The sequence below is a fragment of the Cebus imitator genome, unplaced genomic scaffold, assembly GCF_001604975.1.
Source record: "Cebus imitator isolate Cc_AM_T3 unplaced genomic scaffold, Cebus_imitator-1.0 Scaffold87, whole genome shotgun sequence".
Lineage (NCBI taxonomy): Eukaryota > Metazoa > Chordata > Mammalia > Primates > Cebidae > Cebus > Cebus imitator.
The window spans coordinates 5,936,464-5,943,042 of NW_016107402.1; the positions used below are offsets into that span (position 1 = coordinate 5,936,464).

Genomic DNA, 6,579 nt, shown 5'->3' on the forward strand with positions numbered 1-6,579 from the left:
TTTCTAATCCTGTGCCTAACTTGTTAGTCCTACAAAGGCAGTCTTGTTCCTAGACAAGAAGGAGGTTTGTTTTGAGAAAGGGCTGTTACTGTCTTTGTTTTAAACTATATAAACTAAGTTCCTCCCACAGTTAGTTCAGTCTATGCCCAGGAAGAAACAAGGACAACTTAAAGATGAGAAACAAGATGGAGTTGTTTAGATCTCTATCACTGTCTCAGTCATAATTTCACACAAACAGTTTCAATCCCATCTTCCCTTTTTGTTAAGTTTTTTTTAATTATGATAACATGTAATGTACCATTTTAACCATTAAGGATTCAGCTCAGCACACTAATATATTGGCTGGGAGCGGTGGCTCATGCCTGTAATCCCAGCACTTTGGGAGGCTGAGGTGTTCGGATCATGAGGTCAGGAGTTTGAGACCAGCCTGGCCAACATGGTGAATCCCGTCTCTACTAAAAATACAAAAATTAGCTGGATGTGGTGGCAGGCGCCTGTAATGCCAGCTACTTGGGAGGCTGAGACAGGAGAATCACTTGAACCCGGGAGGCAGAGGTTGTAGTAAGCCAAGATTGCACCATTGCACTCTACCTTAGGCAACAAAGTGAGACTCCGTCTCAATTTAAAAAAAAAACATATTGTGCAACCATCACCACCATACATTTCCAGAACTTTCATCTTTCCAAATTGAAACTCTGCACCCATTAAACGCTAATTCTCCATTTCCTCCTCCTCTCCATGGCAATCACCATTCTACTTTCCATCTCTACAGATTTGCCTACTCTGGGTACCGTATATAAGTGGATTTATACAATATTTGTCCTTCTGTGTCTGGCTTATATCATTTAACATAATGTCTTCAAAGATCTTCTGTTTGTAGCATATGTCAGAATTTCTTTCTTTTTTAAAACTGATTTTTTTTTTTTTTTTTTTTTTTTGTGCTCAGTCACGCAGGCTGGACTGCAGTGCACTGGTGGGATCTTGTCTCATCGCAGCCTCTGCTTCCATGATTCAAGCAATTCTCCTGCCTCAGTCTCCTGAGTAGCTGGGATTACAGTCACATGTCAGCATGCCCAGCTTATTTTTTGTATTTTTCGCAGAGATGGGGTTTCACCATGTTTGGCCAGGATGGTCTCAAACTCCTGGCCTCAAGTGATCTGTCCACCTTGGCCTTCCAAAATGCTGGGATTATAGGCATGAGCCACAGCTCCCGACCAGTTTTTGTTTGTTTGTTTTTTGAGACAGGGTGTCACTCTGTCACCTAGGCTGGAGTGCAGTGGCACAATCACAGCTCACTGCGGTCTTGATCTCCTGAGCTCAAGTGATCCTCCTGCCTCAGCCTCCTTGAGTAACTGGGATTACAGGTGCATGCCACTGTGCCCAGCTAATTTTTTTTTTTTTTAAGTAGAGAAGAATTCCTGCTATTTTCCTCAGGCTGATCTCAGGCTCCTGTTCTCAAGCGATCCTCCTGCCTTGGCCTCCCAAAGTGCTGGGAGTGCAGTCATGAGCCACCACTTGTGGTCTGAATAATATTTAATTGCATGTCTATATCATATTTTGTTTATCCATTCATTCCTCAATGGACATTTGGGTTACTCCCACCTTTTGGGTATTGTGAATAATATTGCTACGAATATCTGCTTGAGTTCCTGTTTTCAATATTTTGGGGTATGTACTCAGAAGTGAATCACTAGCTCACATTAACTGGGTGTGGCAGTACATGCCTATAATCCCAGCTATTGGAGAGGTTGAGGCAGGAGGATCTCTTGAGCCCAGAACTTTGAGGCTGCAGTGAGCCATGATGGTGCCTCTGCACTTCCATTTAGGTTCAAGAGTGAGACTGCATCAAAAAAAAAGGGGGGTATTACTAGATTAAATGGTGATTCTTTCTAACTTTGTTTTTCTTTCCTTTTCTTTCTTTCTTTTTTTTTTTTTTTTGAGATAGGGTCTCACTCTGTTGCTAGACGCCTAGACCTCCTGGGCTCAAGCAATCCTTCTGCCTCAGCCTCCTGAGTAGCTGGGACTACAGATGTGCACCACCACACCCAGCTATTTTTTTAAATTTTTCATAGAGATAGGGTCTCCCTATCTCTATGTTGCCCAGGCTTGTCTCAAACTCCTGGGCTCGAGTGATACTCCTACTTTGGCCTCCCAAAGTGTAAGAATTACAGGCATAAGCCACTGTGCCCGGCCCACGTAATGATTCTATGTTGAATTTTTTGAGGAACTGCCATATTATTTTCTACAGTAGCTACACCATTTTACACTCTCACTAGCAAAGTAAGGATGCACAGTTTCCAATTTCTAAACATCCTTGTCAACGCTTGTTTTCTGTTTTTATCTCATTGTGATTTTGATTTGCTTTTCTCTACAGATTAGTCATTTTGAGGATTTCAAGTGCGCAATGGTCATTTGTATGACTTCTTTGGAGAAATGTATATGCAAGTCCTTTGCCCATTTTTAAATCAAGTTGTTTGGTTTTCGTTGTGGAGTTATATATTTTAGGTATCAATCTTGTATTAGATACACGATTTGCAAATATTTTCTTCCATTCCGTGGGTTGCATTTTCACTCTATCGATGGTATCCTTTGATGCCTCGTCCTCCTTTTTGAGGAACCAGCTCATCCCTTTCCTCCCAAAGGCCCAAATTCCCTGACTCATGCATGTGGCAAATCCTGGCTTCCTTTTTTTTTTTTTTCTTTAATCTTTTTAAAATCTTTTAAAAATTCTGGCTTCTTAAAACACCCTCAGTTTTAGAATGGTCTGGGAAGTCAAATACAAGGATAGCCTGACTAGTCCCACTGGCTCTTCTATGGCTTCAGGTTTCTAAGGAAAATACAGGGTTACACAACATGAACTGGGTGAAAAGGGGCAGGGGAATGGGATTATGGGCTGGAGTGAAAAGGGAGGTTATGTGTGGAGAAAGACACACTCTGTCAGGACAGAACATAACACTTTTTTTTTCTTTTTGTCTTTTTTTTTTTTTTTGAGACAGAGTCTCTCTCTGTCACCCAGGCTGGAGTGCAATGGGGTGATCTTGGCTCACTGCAACCTTTGCCTCCCAAGTTCAAGTGATTCTCCTGCCTCAGCCTCCCAAGTAGCTAGGACTACAGGCGCATGCCACCATGAACGACTAATTTTTGTATTTTTAGTAGAGACGGGGTTTCACCATGTTGGTCAGGCTGGTCTCCAACTCCTGACCTTGTGATCCTCCCACCTCGGCCTCTCAAAGTGCTGGGTTTACAGGCTCGAGCTACTGTGCCCACCCCCAACACTTTTATTTATTTATTTATTCATTTTATTATTTTTTTAATTGCACTTTAGGTTCTGCGATCCACCTCTGTCCCTCCTCTTAGGATATCAGGATCCAGGTGACGGATAAAAGCACCTTCTAGCTCCAGTGGCAGTGACCACTCTGGCTTCTGAGGGTCTCTGGAACACTGTGTTCATGGATGCCATCCACCCTCAAGAGTAACCTCCCTAGCTGACCAAGGTGACCTGAGCTCAGGAAAGAGTCATTGCTGCTGGGGCTTTAACCTGCACGGGGAGCACAGAGGCCTCAAAGAGGAAGCCAGAAACAGCAAGGTGGAGGCCCTCACCTCCCATTGGAGGTCTCGGGTCATTCCCCCAAGAGAGCCCTGCCCCAGCGCTTACCAGACTGTGCCTTGAGAGAGGGGCTTGGGTGAGGGTACAGCCACATGGCAGGGTGGGAGGGAGGACACAAGGAAAGAGACCCATGCTTACTAAGACAGATCTGGCTTTGAATATTATTATGCCATTTAGTAGCTCTTTTTAAAATCTCTGAACCCTTCTGAGCCTTAATTTCCTCATCTGTAAAATGGGCATGAAATGTTCTGCTCTGTGGAATGGTTGTGAGGACATGATGAGATAAGATAGGTGAAAGCGGCAAGCAAATAGCTGGGGCCCCCTTCCTTCTGTACCAAGTAGCTGGGAGGCAACCACTACATCTTATTCAGTCAGCTCAGGTCCTTATTTATGTTATTCATTTCTTTTTTATTCCTTCTTTTTTTTAGGGGCTTTCTGGCAAAAACTGGAAAGCCTGCTAGACAAATTCTAAAAGAGCTGTAACACTTGTCTTATTCATTTCTGTGGGGATAAAATCACCTATGTTTCAGGGAGAGTATGAGGTTTCAGTGAGATAACAGATCAAATTGTGTTACTGGACCAAAATAGGCAGTCCATAGGTGTTTGTCAGTTACCTAAAAGGATGAAGGAATGGATGGATGGATGGATGGATGGATGGATGGATGGATGGATGGATGGTTAAAGGGATGGTTGTATGGATAGATGGTTAGAAGGATGGATGGAGGGAGGGATGAATGATTAAAGGGATAGATGGATGGATAGAGGAATGGTGGGATGGAGGGATGGATAGGTGGGTAGATGAATGGGTATGTGGGAGGATGGCTTGCTGGCAGAATGTCAAAAGGAATAGGATTTTTTCTACAGAAATATCAAGTCTGCACAAAAACCAGGTGCTTTACAGGAAGGTCTTATTATATCTCTTTGCAACCTTAGGTCTTGAGCACAGATATAACATATGAGTAAAAACAGGCATTAACACACCCAGGTCTAATCAACTGTGACCTCCACTTACCACTCTGGGGTCTATGACTTATCTCAGAGAGGCCAGGTCTTACATAGCCAGCATTCACCAACTGAGATCACTGGTGGTTCCCTGCGGGGAAAGCTGAGATTGGGGCAAATGCAAAGTGAGGCTTTCCTGATACACAGGGTGCCTTGGAAATTCTAATCAGTGATGTTTCATCAAAAGAATTACAACTCAACTCTTCCCATAATCCCTGTCACTGTTGCAAGAATGGAGAGGTGCAGGTGAGCAGCCAGCCCTGCATCCGCCGCAGCTCCACACCGTGTGACCTCCACAATCACTTAGCCCCTCTGAGCCCCATGATCTCCTCAGTAAGATGAAGGGTTTGGACCCTTTCAGCTCCATGATGTTCTGATTCTCTGAAAACTCTCCATGTCTTCCTTTAAAATATGGACCTAGAACTTTGGAAGAACGTGTATGACATTTCTTTTCCATCTGTCTCTATAGGGTCTCCTCAAATCCTTTCAAAATATTTGCACGTATATGTCAACATGTCTGTTTATGCTAAGCCCTGGGGAGGCTATACGCTTTGAAGACAGACAGATCTCAATTCCAGGCCGTGTGAGAAACTGGAGACAGATTATTAAGATTCAGTTCCTGCCCCCCAAGATGGGAAAGACAGGCATTGAAATGGGTTAACGTCAATGGTCACAGTAATTAAGGTATAAAAATGTTGGACTCTCCCACTCCCAAAATGCTGTCTGGAGGAATTCAGAAGGCTGCTTATTGGAGTATTCTGGGATATGTGAAAAAGAAGAGAAGCGCTGGGTACAGTGACCCATTCCTGCAGTCCCAGCTACTGGGGAGGCTGAGGTAGGAGGATCACTTGAGGCCAGGAGTTTGATCCTGCAGTATGCAAGAGTCGTGTCTGTGAATAGCCATTCTATGCCAACCTGGGCGATATAGCAAGACCCCACCTTCAGAAAAAAGTTTAGAAAAAAAGAGAAGAGACAGAGGATACAGGAGGAGTAAAGGTGGCTGTATTGGAGTGGTGAGGAGATCGACAAGGCTGTAGCGTGAGCTACAACCTACGGTACTCCTCCCACCCCCTAATCCTTATGAGAGCATGGTCTATGTGTTGAGGCAACATTCTGGGAGAAGTAAGGAGGTAATCACAAGTCACCGTCTCAGAACTGTCAGTTACTCTTTTTTTTTTCCAATTAGAGACAGGGTCTCGCTATGTTGCCTAGGCTGGTTTCAAACTCCTGAGCTCAAGCAATCCTCCTGCCTTGGCCTCCCAAAGTGCTGGGATTATAGGCACGGGCCCAGAGTTATTCTTTATTGAGACCCTGTGCACTTTACACACATCACAGTAGAGTTTCCTGAAGTGCTACACAAGTCACTAAGACATGTCAAGTGACTTTAGACAGAACACAGAAAAACTTTTTTTTCTTTGAGACAGAGTCTTATTCTGTCACCCAGGTCAGAATGCAGTGTGGCATGATGATCACAACTCACTGCAACCTCGACCTCCTGGCTCAAGCAATCCTCCCACTTCAGCCTCCCGAGTAGCTGGAACTACACATACACATCACCATGGCTGGCTACTTTTAAATTTTTTTTTTCTTTTTTTGGCAGGGTCTTGCTTTGACGCCCAGGCTGGAGGGCAGTGGCACAATCTTGGCTCGCTGCAACCTCTGACCCGCGGGTTCAAGCGATTCTCCTGTCTCAGTCTCCCAAGTAGCTGGGATTACAGGCACCTACCACCATACCCAGCTAATGTTTGGGTTTTTTGGTAGATACAGGGTTTGGTCATGTTGGCCAGACTGGTCTTGAACTCCTGACCTCAAATAATCCACTCTCCTTGGCTTCCCAAAGTGCTGGGATTACAGGCGTAAACCACCACACCCATAAATTTTTGGTGGAGACAGTATTTTGCTATGTTTGCCAGGCTGTTCTCAAACTCCTGGGCTCAAGCAGTCTGCGCCCCTCAGCCTCCCAAAATTCT

General features: G+C 44.4%; 1 non-coding gene across 1 annotated transcript; it reads right to left on the reverse strand.

Annotated features, from left to right (window-relative positions):
• Positions 1–4,033: 4,033 nt before the first annotated feature.
• LOC119472158 lies at positions 4,034–4,095 on the reverse strand. The gene has a single exon (XR_005201270.1). It is a non-coding gene; the product is annotated as a U7 small nuclear RNA (small nuclear RNA).
• Positions 4,096–6,579: the final 2,484 nt, after the last annotated feature.